The sequence below is a fragment of the Anas acuta genome, chromosome 8 (genome assembly GCF_963932015.1).
Source record: "Anas acuta chromosome 8, bAnaAcu1.1, whole genome shotgun sequence".
Lineage (NCBI taxonomy): Eukaryota > Metazoa > Chordata > Aves > Anseriformes > Anatidae > Anas > Anas acuta.
The window spans coordinates 15,777,215-15,795,522 of record NC_088986.1 but is presented as its reverse complement, the minus strand read 5'-3'; the positions used below and the strand labels follow the sequence as shown (position 1 = coordinate 15,795,522).

General features: G+C 43.8%; 1 protein-coding gene across 7 annotated transcripts in view; it reads right to left on the bottom strand.

Annotated features, from left to right (window-relative positions):
• The window catches only part of HS2ST1 (heparan sulfate 2-O-sulfotransferase 1), a 136,444-nt gene that overhangs the window by 19,616 nt on the left and 98,520 nt on the right, over positions 1-18,308 (bottom strand). For all 7 annotated transcript variants that reach the window (XM_068690524.1, XM_068690523.1, XM_068690528.1 and 4 more), the window contains exon 8: positions 7,868-7,982. The gene's annotated coding sequence lies outside the window, so the exon portion shown is untranslated. The remainder of the gene's footprint in view (positions 1-7,867; positions 7,983-18,308) is intronic.

The window sequence follows — 18,308 nt, the reverse complement described above, 5'->3', positions numbered from 1 at the left end:
TATTACATCATTACGGAAAGCAAAAAGTGAAAAAAAAAAAAAAAAAAAAAAAAAGCAACAGGCATCATTTCCTAGTATATTTGTATGCATCCGTTTTGCCAAGGGATGTACTATGCATCTACTGTGAATTGCTGAAAATGTGAAGTAGCTGTGAAACACGATGTTCTTGTGTTTCCCAAGAACCACCAGCTCTTTGCCTTTAACAGAAGATCTCTAGCCTAAATAGGCAGCTTTAAGAGCTCTCCTGACTCAGTTGCAATCAAGATACCATCTACTTAAATAAGCATTTGTACTCCCAGTGATTTTAGGAGATGAATTACTGATCTTATTACCATGGTAAATCCCCTTGAGGCAATACACAGGCCAACAGAATATTGCTTTCTGCTGGTACAGTACCCATTTCCAGGAGAACTCTAGGAGTATTTCTAGCCATATGGTAATAATAAAAGATTTGCTTAGTCTGTATTTGCCAGAAAGTCCCATTTGCAGAAGTGGCTTTTAAATCTTTGACACTGCTCATGGGAAACAGCTTGTCAGCTATGAAAATATTCCTACCAGCTCCTGTGTATCAGCCTTACCGGTGGGTGCAGGGATCTGCAGGTGGCACAGCTCAGGACCAAGCAGAGAAGATTTCAGCCAGCACAGTGACTGGCAGCAACGTTACCTGGGGAGGCAGAAGTGGCTCTTGCCTGCCTGTGGCAGCGCAGCTCACGGGCCCCTGTGGGGACCGCCCCCCATCCCTGCACTGCCCTGTGTCTGGGTGGACAGCAGGGGACAGTACGGCTGGTGATCAATGGTGTGTGGGAGGCCTCCAGCTCAAGCAAGCACACACCATTTATTTATCACCAAGCCTTCATCTGGTCAACAGGAAAAGTTGATAAAACTGCTTTCTCCGGGGCCCTGTTCTCCTTGGGAATAAGGAAGAGGTGAAGCTAGCTGAGGTCAGCACACAGGAGGCCCTGCTGAAGGTGGGAGCAGGTTGGCCATGAATTACCAAGCATCATCTGGTATCACAGATAAGCAGAATGGGTAAGAGACTAGGCAAACTCTACAATAAGGGATGGATTTAATTAATGATTGCACAGAGGGAGCAGACCATAGCATTTTGGCACAAGGACATCATACATCTGACAGTTACTTAAAGAGACAGGGAGCACCCTATTATAAAAAAATATATTACTCCTCAACGTATTTTAAAAATTACAGGAGAAACAATAACATATTGTATTACCCGCTCTCTGCAGAGCTGCCTGGGCTCCCTGCGAATATTCTGCACCAGGGCCTACTTAAAAACATTGGTCCAAACTTGGTTCCAAAACTACAACTCTGCTGAAGTTAGGGGGTTGTGCAGATGTAACCAAATGCAGATGTTGATCCATATTAACTGAACTATTAAATACATCAATCTTACCCAACCATCTGATGCATTGTCCCATTTCCCAATATTGTATTTCCCAAAAGTTTATATAAATTCAGTCAGCTGACGATATGCAAGCTTCTGGATAACTCCCTTTCTGTCATCTCTTGCTTGGATTTCATTTCCCCATCCCACACCATCCCTCTTTCAGTTATTATTTTAATGTTAAGTGAATCTTCTAATTATTTTGAAAGCTAAAGGTGATCACCATTGCATAGTTCCAGCTGTTCCTCCATTCAGACAGTAAAAAAAACAAAGCAACAAAACTTAAAAACCACCAGAGTTCCCTTCTTGTTTCTTTTTACATAAGTGTAAGCAACCCATTGGTGATTAAGTCACCAGTTCCCTACCTGAGGGGTCTGAATTCAATGAACAGCAGACAGGTGACTCTAATGAGGGTGTAACCACATCCCGGGCATCAGCACAGCTTCAGTGAATAAATTTTCCTCCTGGGGATCTGAGCATGGGACACCTCACTGCTGAAATGAGCACGTTTGGAAAATAGAAAAGTACATCGCTGAACACACCTGCCCAAGCCAATAGCCTCTGATCTTCATTCACCTGAATAAGGCGCTGCCTGCTTATTGGGAACAGTCAATCAGGGGAAAGAAATATTTACCAACCAATCTATAGGAAAAGGGTTTCACAGGATTCCGTTTCTCTACTGATAATGCATCTGATTATATATATTATTACACCAGCTTTGAGCCCATAAATACAACTTACTTTAGGCCTTATCACTGACGACAAAACCCACCACTGTATCTTTTTTCTTTTCTAAACCCATCCATTTACTAGAGCCCATCCTGCAGAAGTAGATTGCTTTTTCTGAATCATAGTTAAAAATCAGTGCCGTAAATTGTACTCTTAAAAAAAAAAAAGGCCACAGAAAAGGTGTGACCTGAATGCATAAGAATTTTTTGAATGAATAGAGCCCTTAATATTTAGTTTTGCCTAATGAAGTAAGGCATGAATGTAAAAGGATTACTATTCCCGTAACGTTAAATTCACACACACAAAGTGTAATTCATGGAACCTGGCTTTAATTTTTTTCATATAAATAATTAATGCTGCATTTAAAGCATGTTAAAATGTTTTATTTCTTAATCAGCTAATTTGACTGAGAAACAAAGATGCCTTTATTTCCATTTTCCTTCACTAGAGTTACTGTAATAAAAGTTCCCCTCTAGCTTTGGCCTTCACTCTCAAGTTTGCTGCTGCCAATTAGTTTTCTAAAGTCACTATTTTACAAAATGTTTCTCACTTTTTAAAAAATGTAATTGAATGTCTGCACATCACAGAGTTTCTTGTGTTCAGACATGGGGTGTTAAACATTCTTTGGGTTGACTTGGGTCAGCTTTAAAAAATTTCAGACACTGAAACTTGAGAAGCGGTCGTGTGCTACAGTGTTTTCTCCACATCCTGTTAAGTATTAAGTGGTTATTTAAAATAGAGTTGTTATACTCAGCAGCTGACTTAAAGTGCTCGATATAGTTTACAAGACGATTAATTAAATGAGAGCATTGCATGTGATGCACATGTATTTCCATAATCATTCACATTGGCCTATAGTTGCCCTTTAATTTTCATACTAATTAAAGTAACACATTGAACTGCAAATTGTAAATGGCTGTATTTCTCAGTAGATGTTAACACTGATGTAAGCTGAATGGCAAATAAAAACCCCCCAAGAACTAAGCAGAGTGTTTTTTGACTATGATCCATTCAAGTTTCCCTACTCATTCTATTACTCGGCCATGTCCATATTTTAACAAGACTGCATTTTTTGTCTGTGTTTTCAGCCCTATATTTTTTGAGGTACTTTTTTTTTTTTTTTTTTAATTTATTGTGGTTTCTTAGTTGGTTGCTTCCATCTGATACAATAGAGCAGTTATACAGGGTTTGCAGTTACACATTAGTTTTTTTAAGTGGTGGTGGGACTGAGGTTTGTAATCTGATGGGCAAAAAAACAGAAACCCGAAATGTGCAGTTATTTCACCAGTAGTTTTGCCTCCTAATTACACCTGACCCATTATCCTCCTTGATTCCTGTTCAAACCTTGACATGGCTGACTTGGAACCTGCAATGCAAACTGGAGGGCTGTAGTTTCAGGCTGCATCAAGAAAGGGGGAAGTTACCCTCTAAAATATTTACCAAGACTTGGAAAAGAGAAGCAGCAGATACAAAGAATTATCCTACAGCTCACACAGCTGCTGGCATTTTGACTTGGCACATGCTCTGACAGGGACCACTACACCCACCTTAAGCAGTCCCCAGCATGTAATGGACATCGGGTAATTACTATCGAATGAGAAGTAACCTTGGACTATAGGCATATGAAAGACACCTTAAAATAAAAACCACAAAACCCCTCTGTCAGGGCCAATAGCTCAAAAATTAACAACTAATCACTCCTTTCTGTGTGTCCTCCATATAATTGCTTCCGTGATGAGGTGGTTTTTTTTTTCCCCCTTTCAGAAATGAGCATTACAAAAGATTTCTTTTTAATTTAAAATGAAAAATTCCTCCACTCCCAGGTGACCTATCCATGAGAAATAATAATAAGCACTCAATTGCTCAGAGAGCATCAGCTCTCACACATATTACAAGGTTGTGCGTTCATGTTCTCTTACACCCTCCACCCCACTCCCTTCCCGCAGCGTGTCCTATCTCCAGATCCTAACTTGGCTTGGCCCAAGATGTTATTTGTTAAAATTAACTTTCACATCAGGCTGGAGTCAGTGTACTTGGCAAGAAGGAAAGGAATTAAAACTGGAAGGGAGGGAATGGATTTGGGACGCAGAGAGGGGAAGCTGCAGCCTAGAGCAGGGATTTTCAGGACAGGGCTCAGGCCACAGCAGTGCTGCAGCAGGGCATGAGCAGCACAGCCAGGCTTGCTGCCACTTTTGCCAGAGCATCCTTGAGCACTGTGTTGTCCCCAAATCCCTTCTTGCCAGCCGGGTGTGGGCTTTCCCCATGCTTGTCCCCAGCCCCTGACTGAAGCTGTGCAAGGCTGAGCCCCTCCTGCTTTGGTGGGGACATCCCGACATGCCCATTCCAGTGATAACCGGCTGCGACTCCCTCTCTACAGCATCCCACGTTTGGTTGCATCCGATGCTGCCCTCACTGCATCATGCACATCTCACAAGCACCTGTGTCAAGGCAGAGGGGCAGCCCTGAAGAAGCCATACCCTAACAAGAAAGGTGGTAAGCAAAAGATGAAAAGGAGAGAAAACTGCTCTTTCATTTTCTAAGCAAAACACTTCTGGTTTTCAAAAAGCATGCAGGAACCCTTTGCCCTGGGCTCCACCAAACAGCTCTTGGCACTGCTCATGAACTGGCACGTTACAGAGCCATGCTGAGGCGGGCAGCACCTCTGTGTGAACCTCCTGCAGCTGCTTCTGGCTGACCCAAAGCTGTGTTTTTGTGCTTCTTCCCAGCAAAAGTCTTCCAAAGTTCGGCTGTGGCAATGCTGAACAGCCACACATCACAAAACAAATGGAGTCACGCTGAGGGAAGACTGATAGACTATGGTAATAATGCAAGACTCTTTTTTCCCCTCATAAACCAAATTTCCCATACATTTCTGGAAGATTAATTTAGATTTAGGAGATTTTTGAGTGAAGCACTGGAAATAAGACTAAATGCAAGGCTGGTTTCTACCTGACCTTAACTACCACATCAGCTACCACTGCTCCAGTACATTTGTACATGGAAATGTACGTGTACTTCAGCTTAATTACCTAAGGACTCTAAAAAGAAAGCCTTTAAAATGTTTTAATTGCGAATTCAGTTTTTTCAAGAGCTACACAACAGTGCTATAATCCATTGACAAATTAACCACATATTTAAGCAAAAAAAAAAAAAAATAACTGTAGCCTACATGGACACAGTCTTGCTTGCCTTAAGTAGATGATGCACATATATATGTGCACATACAGAGTTAAGTAGTAATTTGGGCTTGTTGGATTTGTTTTTTCCTTTGAGACAGGTTTCAAGTTTAGCCTCCTACATCACTGTGAGAAAGAAGGGGTTACCAAGAAAAAAAATCCTAAAATAAAAGGCTCTTGAAAGTTTCTGACTCAGGTGACACAAATGGATGTGGTGCCAGCTGTGTTTCCAAGCAGGGGCTTCAGCTGAGTCATCAGCTTCGACACAAATCTCTTCTGGCTCTCTCTCCTAGCTACTCTTTGCATTCACTGACTAAATACAGCAAGGACCTTCTCTTCCTCCATTATAGCCTGCAAAGATTGCCCCAAATGGGGCATGGCTGGTGAGGCACAACTGTGTGACTCCATTTGCACAGGAGAGCTTGGTTTGCAGAGTGTGGGGCTGGCACTGCAGCCGGGACAGCATGGAGCAGCTGGGAACAAGGGCAGGGCTGGAGGACACTGCACAGGCTTCGATGGGTGCTGGACACTTGGGAAGGGCACTGACATTAAAGCTGAGGGCTTGGGAAGTCTTTCATCTTCCCCAAGTCAGCTTCTTCCACAAACTCATGACAGCTGGTCATGATGAGCAAATTAAAGCTAATTTCAATGTTACTCTTGGGCACAATTGTCAGGCTTCCATTCAGGAAACTCCCTAAACAAGTGCTTAACTTTAAGCAGATGCCTAATTCCCAGTGAACACAGTAGGATTTATATACCTGCTTTAGCACTTTACAGGGCAGGGACGGACCCCAGCAAGCAGTATGTCACATCCCTGTAGTCCCAAAGTCCAGGTGGCTTGTCTCTTCCAGATTTAATTGCTAGTGCTCAGCCAGTACCAGGACCATGGCACAAACTGGATTTTTATTGTAGTGCACATCCTGCTTTTCTGCAAACTTGCTGCAGCCCTGCAGGCAGCTCTCCTGCTAACTAACAGCAGCATGGAAACCTGAGCCAAGAGCCATCTAGGAAGGTTCACAGCCACAAACTGCCACTCTCGATAGCAACGCTGTTCTTTCAAGCCACAAAGAGCATGTCAGAGCCATTTCTTGAAGTTGGAGCTTGGGCTTTTTTTCCTTTTTATTCTTTTGAAGAACGTTGGTGCGGTCCTGGTGTGTCCAGAAAGCACAAGGAGCACTGATGCTGGAGACCTCTCCTTCTGCAAGAGCAGAATTACCGCCACATTGGTGGTAATCTCCCTTTTATTAGATACAGATAAGCCTGCTCAGTAGCAAAATTAGCATGCTGAAAAAAGCTCTTCTCACCCCAAAGCAGCAAATTGTAGAGCTGGTGGGAGAAGGGTAATGGAAAAGGGGAGGCTGACATTATGACAAGTAGTGTGAAGTATTTTTTTTTGAGCATTAGCACTGACCTAATAAGACACAAAGTTATAAGGAATAGGATCAGTTGAAAAATAGCAAGCATTTTTAATGAAAAAAAAACCTTCCATGTTTCATAAAATTCCATTCATTCTTGTTACTTAATTGGAAAGCAAAACCAGAGTTTTCATTTCTCTTCCTCTTTCTCTGCTGGCAAGAGGAGGATGGGAAAGGAAGCAGAAAAAGAAAGGGTCACCACTAAGCTTTCTAAGGTCTTTCCTTTTGATACTGTGACTTGCTTTGGTTATTTTTTCATTACTTATTTTAACTAAAATAAAGGGTCTCCAGAAAAGCATTTGTTTTGGTTAAAACCAAAACTAAATCTGACCTACCATTGAAGAAAAAAAACAACTGGCTCTAAGGAAGAGAAGCTCTGTGTCAGTGTACTTACATATTAAAGAGGGCATGTACAAGTCAAAAATGCACTGACAGACCAGAATAGGTCAGATCCATGTATAAAAAAAAAAAAAAAAAGATTTTTAACAATCTTTCAGCCCTCTCTTTATTAGACCTTAATTAAATCAACAGGTCAAAGCAACAGAGGGAAATATGGTTCAGCTAGGGGACACTAATCAACCCCTTTTGGTGGACTGGAACATTTCTCTTAAGCAGGAACTAACCTTTAAATCAGCATTTACCTCATGTAACTCATAAGCATAATCATCATTATTATTTATTCTTAAGAAAAAAAAATCGGTAGGACTGTCTTTTCTTGAAAATATAAAAATTCTTATGAAAGGAAACATTATTAATAATCATATGGTAAACCAGTGAGTATGCTTGATTGAGGAAAACCAGGCAGCTCTTTTGGTTTTGGTCAAACACCATCCTTGCACATGTTGTGAATTTTAGAGAACCCAGTGCTGAACTTACTTGTGAGGATATTTAAATACAAAAATACCATCCCTGTTCTTCACAGCACAGCACACATACAGCGTGCTTGCCCCACAGGAGCCAAGCCAAGCCAGCACAGTGCAGTCACATCTGTCTGTCCCAGCATGAGCCCATGGGAAGGAAATGTGACTCAGCACCCGAGTTTTCTCCCCTGCTCACCCCTGGCTGTTGAGGAAGTTGACTGTACCACAGCAGCTGTGGGTGCACCTCCTTCCCCCATGAGTTGTGGCTGGGGACAGGGTACGTACCTCCTTGCTTCTTGTCCTTCTCTTGAGTTTTGTGCAGAACAGAGGCATCTTGAATACACGCCTCATTCTCACCCTAAACACAGAGCCAAGATCCAGCAAGGTCCTGTTAATGGCCCTGCAAAAGAAAAGGTGGATTTATTGCCTTGATCTGTGCCATGCTAGGAACAATCTTACATCCCGAAGATGACATGGTAGATTTCCACCACAAAACACATCAACAGGTGTGATTCTTCATGCGTGCCAATGTACAACAACCAGCAATGAACAAAATCCAATAGCCAACATTTATCCGTTTAATAACCATACATAATATCTCAAATCAAGTGTTTCAATTTCAAACCTACTAGTTCAGGTACTGTTGGCTGTGGCTGGTTCTGCAGCACGCTGAGGGAACTTCTCTCTCTCTCTCTTACGTAAAGAGCATCTGGAGCAGCATTACATGTTTAGCCAAGGAGAACAGCAGCCTTTCCAACTCCCCCACAGATCTGTGCAGTTTTCATGGCAGAACATGTCAAGGAAATAAATATCACCAAGTTGCCATACAATACTTTGCCTGATTATAACAATAATTATTTGTCTCTACTGCTTAAACCAGTGTTGCATAAGAAAGTTAATATTTCCAAGGCATTGGGTGGGATACCTTTCCTGGAAAACATGCTCTCAATAGGAAACCCAAACACATTGCTAGAGAGTTATCTTAAGTAGATTTAAATAATTAAATCCAAAATTCTCCAACCACTTGCTGTTTCAAATTTATTTCTTTAATAACAAGCTTGTTTCAGCAACACACTGGAGTAGGGTTTCATTTATTCAAAATTTAAGGTCTGTCCCACTCTGAGTGTTATTTTAAGTATTTAGGGGAATTTTTGTGCTTGTGAAAATGAAGAGATTGTTGCATTATAAATTCATTTCCTCTGCTATTGCACAGGCCATGCACAGTGCAGCTGTGAAAGCGCTGTAAGAGCCCCAGCAGTGTCCTCAAGCCCAACCTACGCAGAGCAGCCTGATTTTTTGCACAGAGAGAAGCTGGCCTTTTCGTATGTCTTCAACTATGAGTACTTCCCAAGCAAAGACCTCGACACTGCTCAGCTGTGTCAAATGAAGAGGGAGCGTTTAGTGATGCCAACGAGTGTCCACTGGGGACACGGCCTAGGTGCTAATGGCTGCTTTCGTGCAGGACCTCCAAAGGGGTCGAGCCTCGTGGCCCAAGGTGCTGCGTTAAGTGCTGTAAGCAGCTCAGCTACAGGTGTTACCTCATAAGGACGGATTCGGTGTGCTTGCCATTCACACAAGCAATTTTACAAACAAGCGAGTTTCTTATATATTCTTCCTCACCTCCAGGCATTCATATTCTTTTTAAGTACAGGAACATTAATTAGATTTTGACCACAGACCCCGGATTTGACTTACCCTGACAGGGTTTCCATTAGTGTAATCTGTAGGGGAATTCACTGTTTTAACATCTGTGTGCCTAAGGCCTATCTCGCATTTACTGCTGTAGTCTGAAAAGCCTCCCTTGTACGGTTGTGTTTCTTCATGCTCCCAATTTCACAGAAGTCATTTCAGCACCAAACGGTAATTAGCAAAGGGATGGGCCTCGGCTGACATGAATGCAATTTATTGTTTTCCACAAGGCCCTGAACCGAGCAAACAAAGAAGGCAGTCTTGCTGTCTGGCATTTTATTAACTTGTATTGTGCGACGTACCTTACTGAAGGGAGATCTCCGAGTAAATTCAGCAGCTAGTATGCTATAACATGCATGCTTTTGAAGAATATTAATTTCAGTTCAATTAGGCAAGTTTTGCAGGACCTCAGCCTCTAAAATAGGACAGCCACTTTTATAATTATCTTCTGTATTAACTTTATCACCACACGACTTTTTACATAAATGCAACCTTTCATCTTTAAAATGCCAACACTTCTTCAATTTTGGCAACCGTACAGCATTGCTAATTATTTGCTCATTATGTGTGGTTAACTGATGAATCATTAATAAATGAATGAATGGCTAATATATTTTTATGGTAATTGGAGATATAACTGATTGCAGACTTCCTTTGCTTCTCAAAACTGCCCTGAATGAGCAGTAGCTCCTTAATTGTTTACAGATGATATTTATGCCACCGACAAGCTCTTCTATCATTGCTGTTCAGGAGAGGTGAGCCCTCCCCGTGCCAATGCTCTCCCTCCCCTGCAGCTTCACAGCAGACACGCGTGTGCACGCCGCTTTCGGACAGGTTTCCCACCAGCTCCCCGTGACGGCCAGGAGCAGGATTACTGACACACTCGCACTTACTGTCACCATTTCCAAGTAACACCCTATCAAAAAATTGAAATGATATTTTCTGTACTGGTACCCCAGCAGGCTGGGTGTCTGCAGAGAGTAACACAGATGGGGCAGGGAAATCAGGCTCCAGTGACATTTTGTTTTAACTCCATACCATGCATTACAGTAAATGGGTTATATAACCTCTCGCCACCAGTGCGCAGTTAATGAATTCAGAGATAATTGCTGGGTTGATTTCTTCTCTCCCCTCCCCCCCCCCCTTTTTAATAACCTATCTTTCCATAAATCATTCGTAGGGTATACAGTTTCAAAACTCATCCTTTAAACCTGCTTGACAATTCAAATCGAAAAGAAAGGCTAGTATGACGGCCAAACAAGGCTTCTTTAGCTATGTACACACATCCTGAAGATCAAGTTAAAAATGCAAAGGAGATAACCAATTCTTAATTATAATTATTTAACCAGGTGGGTAGTTTCTCTAATGAACATTTCTATGAAAACAGAATAACTAATGACGGTCTTAAAGAAGTCTTTGTCTTCCCATGTACTAATGATCACATTTATAAATATGCAGGAAGGCCCCCATGTACATTGCTAATGATAAGTAATTAAGCACCAGGCGTCAAAAGCTATAGAAAAGGGTCAGGATAATGCAAGAGAAAATTAAAAATGCAATAAAATAAGTTGTATAGAAAGATTAAATTTCTGGCTTCTGCAGGCCTGTCTATAAAGAAATCTTTTACCCCTTTAGTAGAAGCCAGGGCTGCTGTGGGGTATCAAAACAAAATCTTCTAAGCACTTTCATTAGATTTTACTTGCCTCTGTGCTTGTACTCATATTAAAAACAAGTGAACCACCAGCCATTTAAAACAGACGCTATATTCAATAAAGCTGTAGTTTCTCTCGCTGTTTATGAGAAATCACGGTGGTTGAGATTATGACTATCGCCAACCTCCTCAGAAGCATTTTGAAACTTCTGATGAAAAAAAACAGGGACATGTTAAAATTGAAACCTCATTTTGCTGTTATTTTTTTAATCTGTAGATCCATGCAGGAAGGGCCCTGGCAGAGTCACCACCAAGGCGGACACAGACCTCAAACTCACAAAGATCTTTCTCAGGCCCTTGTCTTAGGTACAGCAGCTGAACCAAAAACACATCCAGTCACCAGGCATTAAAGAGTTTCCAAATTAAAAAGAAACGTGACATCTTTGGTAACAAAGACAGAGCCCCCTGTGCCGGCGTCCCTCAGGCCTCTGCCTCCCACAGCCCCTCACAGCAGCTAATCCGTCTGCACCCAGACCTAATTCCCTGCTGCTGCGGTTCAGGGTTCAACAAGATGACAACAGTGGTTGAAGGGAAACAATTCACTATTATTATTTCTTAGTGAAAGCAGAATCCAGCTTGTTCTCAAAATCATGGTGAGAGAACAGCAGTGCTCACAGGGCAGGAGAGGAGCACAGCCAGCGCCGCGCCTGCCTCATAGCACAGCCATGTTTGCCTATCTGCTGAATCCCTGCCACAGCACGGCCACAGCCCTCCCAGCTCTTGTCATGCTCCACCACACTTTTCTGAAAAACATTTCTTTTTCCGGTCTCAGATTTAACCAACAGGTTCAGTTAAAACACATGCAGCCCTTGTGCTTAGAGCCCATGGGCACCTCAGACATAACTGCAAAAAACTTTGTGGTATTTCTTTCAGGGTGAAATCAATAAGCATCTGGCATTTCTAGCCTTCCAAGGCTTTCTTTTGAAAACAGTCTTGATGTTCATTTTCCAAATGGGCCCTTTGCTGCTCAACACCGGGTATGTCCATCCCACCCGCCAGCCCTGGCTGGGGCTCTCACGTGAGGCGCCACCGCCAGAAGGCCGCGCAGGGCAGCACAGCGTGCACTGACAAGCCAGCCTGGTCTCCGCTTTTACAGGCTGCGCGGGCCAGCCCGCCTGTTCAAGCTGTTTCATTTTGTCTGCAGCCGAAAATCAAATAACCTGAAACACAGTCTTGATGGTGAGCCACCGTGGTCCAGGCCCTGCCAAGCTCCACCCTGCACTGAGCCCACATCCACCCTCTGGAGTCAAATGTCCCACACAAGACATCCAAATGGGACATCCCCCAGGAGGTACGCTTCTACTCGCCCTGCCATTGCCCCATAGGCCCAGGTCTATCAGTGACAGAGAGCCCTGGCAGCCATGGGGGAAAGGGCTGCAGGGGTCTGCAGGGAGAGGGGACAAGCGTCTGCACTGCTGCTGGCAGCCACTAAAACACAGGACGGATTGGATAAGCAAGCATTGAATTACAGTTATCTTCAATTAAAAAAATGTTTATCTTTGAAAATGCGTATCTGTTACTGACAAGCTCTGAAAACCACCACTCCAAGCCTGTCAGTAAAACCAAATGTTAAATGGAAAATATTTGCCAGGATTTAAAATTAGACCTACACATTACTTACAGATGTTTCAATGAAAAACACTTGAAACTCAACCACAGAGTAATAAACCCCACAATGGTGTATTTTTTTTATACTTCAAGTTAATTTTTATTATATAAGTAGCCATACGAAGAAGCCATTGCATACTGCTTAAATTAAATGTGGAGGAATGAAATCAGCAGTATCCCTTTACAGCATATGGTCCAGCAAATCAAATTACAAAGCTTTCCACATCTCATTAAGTGCAATGAGTACAGTGAGATTTCTAATAAGTCACTTCTTTTTCATGTGAGAGGTGAGCAGTGACTTATTGTGAGTATTCTCACAGGATGACCCTTGTGCTGAAATTAAGAACTAATCTAAAATGGGAAAGGTCATTTGGTCAAGTCTGATCATAACATTTCCTCGTTATTGTTTTAGTTGGCATTGAAGCACATGCTTTCCCGGTGCACCAGCTGAAAAATGCCTTTGATAATTTCACTGACAGCGAGTAACCCACACACTGCCATTTAATGAGTTTGGGCAGGATTAGCTGACAATAAAGAATACGGTATAAATGTTTTTATAGAATGAATTTTTCAACAGGAAAATTTCATACAGGCGCACTTAACTAATTTATTTGTGTTTCCCTCCGAGACGTCAGCCCAAGCGCCGCCCGGCGAGCACCGCGGTCCCTGCTCAGACAGCAGCCTCCTGCCCGCCCCAGCCCGCAGCCCACCTGTAACGGCGGCTCCGGTTGCAGCGGGCACGCCAAGGCAAGAACCGCGCTCAAGCGCTTGCTTCCTCCTCTGCACAGAAAATCAAATCATCCTGCAGCCGCTCATCATGTGGCTTTGCTTTATGTGGATTCCTGATTTAGTGGCAGATCTGGTCCAGGAACTGAGGCGTTCCTGGCTCCCTGTCCCAGGCTCAAATCTCCGACCTGAATCCAATCTCCCTTCCGCCATCAGCCTGAAATTGTTTGCTATAGGATATGTTGACCATAAAAATACAGTGCAGTGCACAATGAGAGAAACATCTCAAGACAGTGGAAAAGAGAAAGCTCAGCCAGGCCAGCTGAAACACTTGGGAGGAAAATCAACAGGCTGTTTTTAGCAATTACAAAGTTGTTGGCTGATCTGATGTAGCTGGGCAGGAAATTCCATAGTTTTTTGGAAACCATTGACAAAAATGTTCTGGCACTTGTATTCTTAATTTTGTGCTTCAAGAAGAGTTAATACTCTGTGCCCGAGAAGCTCGTGATGCAAAGGAAAATGGGAGAAAGATTTTCAGATATATTTGGAGATGCATCGTCTTCCACTGTGGAGGAAAAATTCTGCAACTGTCTCGAAGCTTCCTGACACATTGTGCTAATGGTTGGGCAGTAGTGGGAACGTCATCATTCCCACCGGGACATTTCACTTGGTTATTAACCCCACAGAAAATTTTGGAGGACTGTAAACCAATCCTCAAAGGATGAATTTCTTGTTTGGTCTAAAAACACTGCCTTGCTTTTGTGCAGCAACTACTAAGAAGCCTGAAACCAAGCTACCATTTAGCTTACTTTAATTCCCCCTTAACATTCATTAAATACCCTAAGTTGTTATTTTAGGGTACCTCAGGATGAGTTGCAAGCTCTAATTTTTGGAAAATGCAGTGTTGGAGTGCAAAATTCACTGTTCAGGGGATGTTCACATCATTTCCTTTGAGCTATTTCAGGCATCTAATACTGAAACCAGCCCTGAGGTCCTTAGCAGGGACATCAGCAGCAGGCAGCTGTGCCCGCCCCGGGACAAGAAGTAGATGGGATGAGAGCACCTCCACCAGATGGCAGGCAGCCACGGACTCACCCTGACTGGAGGCTAAACCTGGGATCAGCCGTAGTGAGAAGGAGAGCAAAAGGAGAGCAATGATGGGCACCATGAGGCTGCACCACCCCAACACAACCCCACGCTGCACCTGGGGGCAGCAGCTCTGTTGTCAGCCTGGGCTTCCCACCTCCATCTGCAACAGCCAGCCCTGCCCTTGATCTGCTTTCCAAAACATTGGCTGTTTCACTTTTTTGTTTTGTTTTGTTTTGTTTTGTTTAAACTTGTGTATGAAACTTAGGGGGGTGGGAAAACCTTAAAAATGCAAGTTGGAGTGGTGAGACTCAGCCTGCAGAATGCCTGAAACAACAAATCTTTTGGCAAATACGGACAACTCTCACATTTCTCACTAGAGTTAACTTTTGACCTCCAGACCTCAGAAAGTTGGAGTGTTGTTTTTTTGTTTTTTTTTTTTTTTATAAAAAGAAAAGCAGTTTTGCAAGATGTGCACTAAATTACTGCAGCTCTCACGTGCTTACAATCGGTCAACTCTGTATACATTTTAAGGCTAGAATAGACAGTCATTTCAGAACAACCTGATCTGCTTAGCCACAGTGAGATAAGCAGAATACAACAAAGAATTTACTAAATAAATCTCTACTTCTTCCTTTGTGCGATGGTTACATTGTCCAGAGTAAAGTCCTGCTGCATCCCCAGTTATATGCCAGTATCCAGCATCTGCTGAAGATACACTGCCGAACAAGGACAGCATATGATGGCACAATTGCAGGGCCCTTATGAAAAATGATCTCTTTTAAGTCATTTGCCCCTCTCCACTGAATTCATCTGATGCTTTTGCTTGTGCCTAGACACTACATTCATCCAACTGCATTTTGACGTTCTGGGCATATGAGAAAAAAGGGAAAAAGTCAAAGAGACAGTACACTTCAACACAGCACTCTGCAGCTGCTGTGTTAGTTCTGGAGGGATTAATTTCCAAAACACGGGGATGGGGAGCCCTGAGTGAGCCTGCAGCTCCTGCTTTGAGGCCAGGCCAGGCTGTGTGGAGGTCCAGGGTGTGTGGCATGGCCACGAGGTCACCCTCCCAGGCTCATCAGAGCCACAGCTGAGCAAAGCTATTGCTTTCCAAACACCGAATGTAGGCAATTGCTATTAGCATTTCCACGCATGTTTTACTTTAAATAGTTGCTGGTTGCTCATCCTTCCCGTAGCTGAAAATTACCTACATACCTAAATGCATACACTTGTTATATGCCTGCATATATTTATTTTAAAATAGCTTATGCATATATAAACACAGACACACAAAAGTTCTCCGATGCATTTTCCTGGAGGGGTAATAATACAGAAATATTTAAGATGATTCAACAGTGGACGGCTCGGCAGATGTATCCAGCATGGTGCAAGACATTAACGTCTGCTGACTCATCATCAGAGTTAATTCCTGCCTGGCTCATGTTCCCGTCATCTCAGCAGCAATTTAGTACTTGGTAAATTTTCTCTCATCAGGAGTAAATGTTATCACAGACTTGTGATTATGTGCTATTTGAAACGGGTAGAGCTAAAGCCATGTGTGATAATAAAAGGTAATTGTTTACCTTTGAAGTTGATATCTACGGCCTTTGCTGCGCTCTGCAGGAAACTGGCCCAGTCCGTGGCCGCTTGGGCAAAAGGGCCATGCCTGACACCCCTTGGGAGGGTGTGCAGACGAGGAGGGTGCACACGCAGGATTTGAATCAAGCTGGCGGCACTTCTACAGGCTTGTTTTTCCCTACTGAGTGAAGCTGAGCACCATATAAAATTTATCAAGGAAGAAGTTCCCCTACCATTTCATGTGATGACACTGCTGGCAAGAACGGAGCAACTGAGCTTTCTGCTGGAGGAAGGCAGAGCGATGCAAACCCATCCCCGTGCCACGAGCACACCCGAGGGCAGACGTGCCCCAGCTGTGATGGGAAGCACGGCACTGTGGGGATGCCCAGCAGCTCCATCCCTGCCCTCAGCCTGCAGCACTGCTATCTTTGGGGTCCCACCGTGCTTCAGCTGCGAGTGGAACCCAAACCACCAAGATTGCCGTTTCCTCTGAGTGCAACCACCACATCCCAGCACGGCCACCATCACCTCCACATCTGGGATGGGCCAACCCAGCACCCCTGTGGCTAGCAGATGGACACCCTGCAGGAGACAGTGCTCTGGGTGCTCCAAGGCCAAATTCTCCTTCATCAGGCAGAGGCTGGGGTGTAATTTCACACCGACCATAGGCAGAGAAGCCATCGGGGTGCCCAGACTGGGCTCTGCAGCCATCATCCTGCCCACACGCAGTGGCTGGTGCTCCAACCAGCAGGAGTTCCCTGATCTAAGAAATAGGGGAAGGCGTAAATCAGAAATACCAGCTACAGGGATTTGGTGTCTGCAACACATGCTATTAACATGCTGTTAGCTTTCACAACTCATTTTCAAGGGATTATAACTATTCCTAACAGAAACGGCCAGGGAGATGAGAGGTCTCAACTTTGTTGCCTGCTTTTCCTTATTCTTCCTTTTCCTCCCAAACAATCCACATTGGAATTCATAAATAAAGACATATGCACATTTGGAGCATGTTCAGATCAATTATCCCACATCTTTTTTTGGAGCTGTGGAGAAGGTATATTGCCTAAACACTAATGCCTATGGATCTTTAATATTAATGTGATGCTCAAGAGATAATTACTTCTCATGAACCAGAATGAGTCTGGCCAAAAAGACTGAACACATCCAAAATTCAGCTGATTTCAGTGCAGCTAATTCTGGTTGAGGCTTTTTCTCCCCCATTGGACATACTGCCAGATGTAATAGAAATAAGCCCCGCTGAAACTGGCTGAGGATACGTATCATATTCTGATTGGTACCAGATTTGCCGATTATTGGAGAGTTATTTACTAAAAACATGTCCCTTAAAATACCATTATGATTCAGACATAACTCCCAAAGAAGTAACAGTCCTTCCCAATGAGGACCCTCATCAGATGGATGTAAACCTTCTGCCCTGGCACAGGATCCCAGAGGGAAGAAGAGGAAACCACTTCTACAACCCCTGCCCATGGCTGAATGCAAGAAAATGCTGGCACCAGTGGGGCTTCGGGAGAAAGAAGAAAAGATTTAAGTCTGAATTGAACTAAAACCTAGCAGCTGCAGACCTGTGGCTGTACATTTTGAGGGCAACATGTACAGAACAGCAGGGTTCAAAGCTAGAATGACTAAAGGTTTCCTGCAGCCTCCACCACTTTACAGAGAAGAGATTTGGCCTCCGGTATCAAGGTGCTGGAAGGGGACAGCCCTCATGTGCCTGCCCTGTAAAGAGCTGCCGAGCCTTGCTGATGGGTGCCCGGGGGGTTAACTCCTGTAGCCTGGCAAACAGCTGCTTGCTATGGGAATGCCTTGTAGAGAGCTGCCCAGAGCAGGGCTGGGAATAGGGGAAAGGAGCTCTCTGGCAGCCCAGCTCTGTCCTCACTCCTCCATCCTGCTGCGGATGAGTCATGTACGGAGCCGGAAAGGCAATAAATGCAAACACATGGCAGTCAAAATGGCTTTCACAGAAAAGAAAACACTGGGCTGCAGCTGATGTCGGCATGCAGCACAGAGCTGGTCCCTCGTGGGACGGGCACCGCTCAGCGCGCAGCTCTGCGCGGGTGCTCGCTGCAGCACCAGGACTTAGGAAAGTTTCCTGCCTTGCCAAAGCTGCGTGCCAAGGTTGTGCCGAATACCTCATTTCTCCATAGCTGGGATTCAAATGTTTAAGTTACAGGGTCCTGCTTAACCCAAGGAGGGCTGGGAGAGGGAAAAAGGCAGAACAGCAGAGGTAAAAGGCAATGCTGGATGCCATAGGGGTGGAGGGAGGTGAAAGGAAAGATCTAGCTGGAAAGAATACATCCGTCA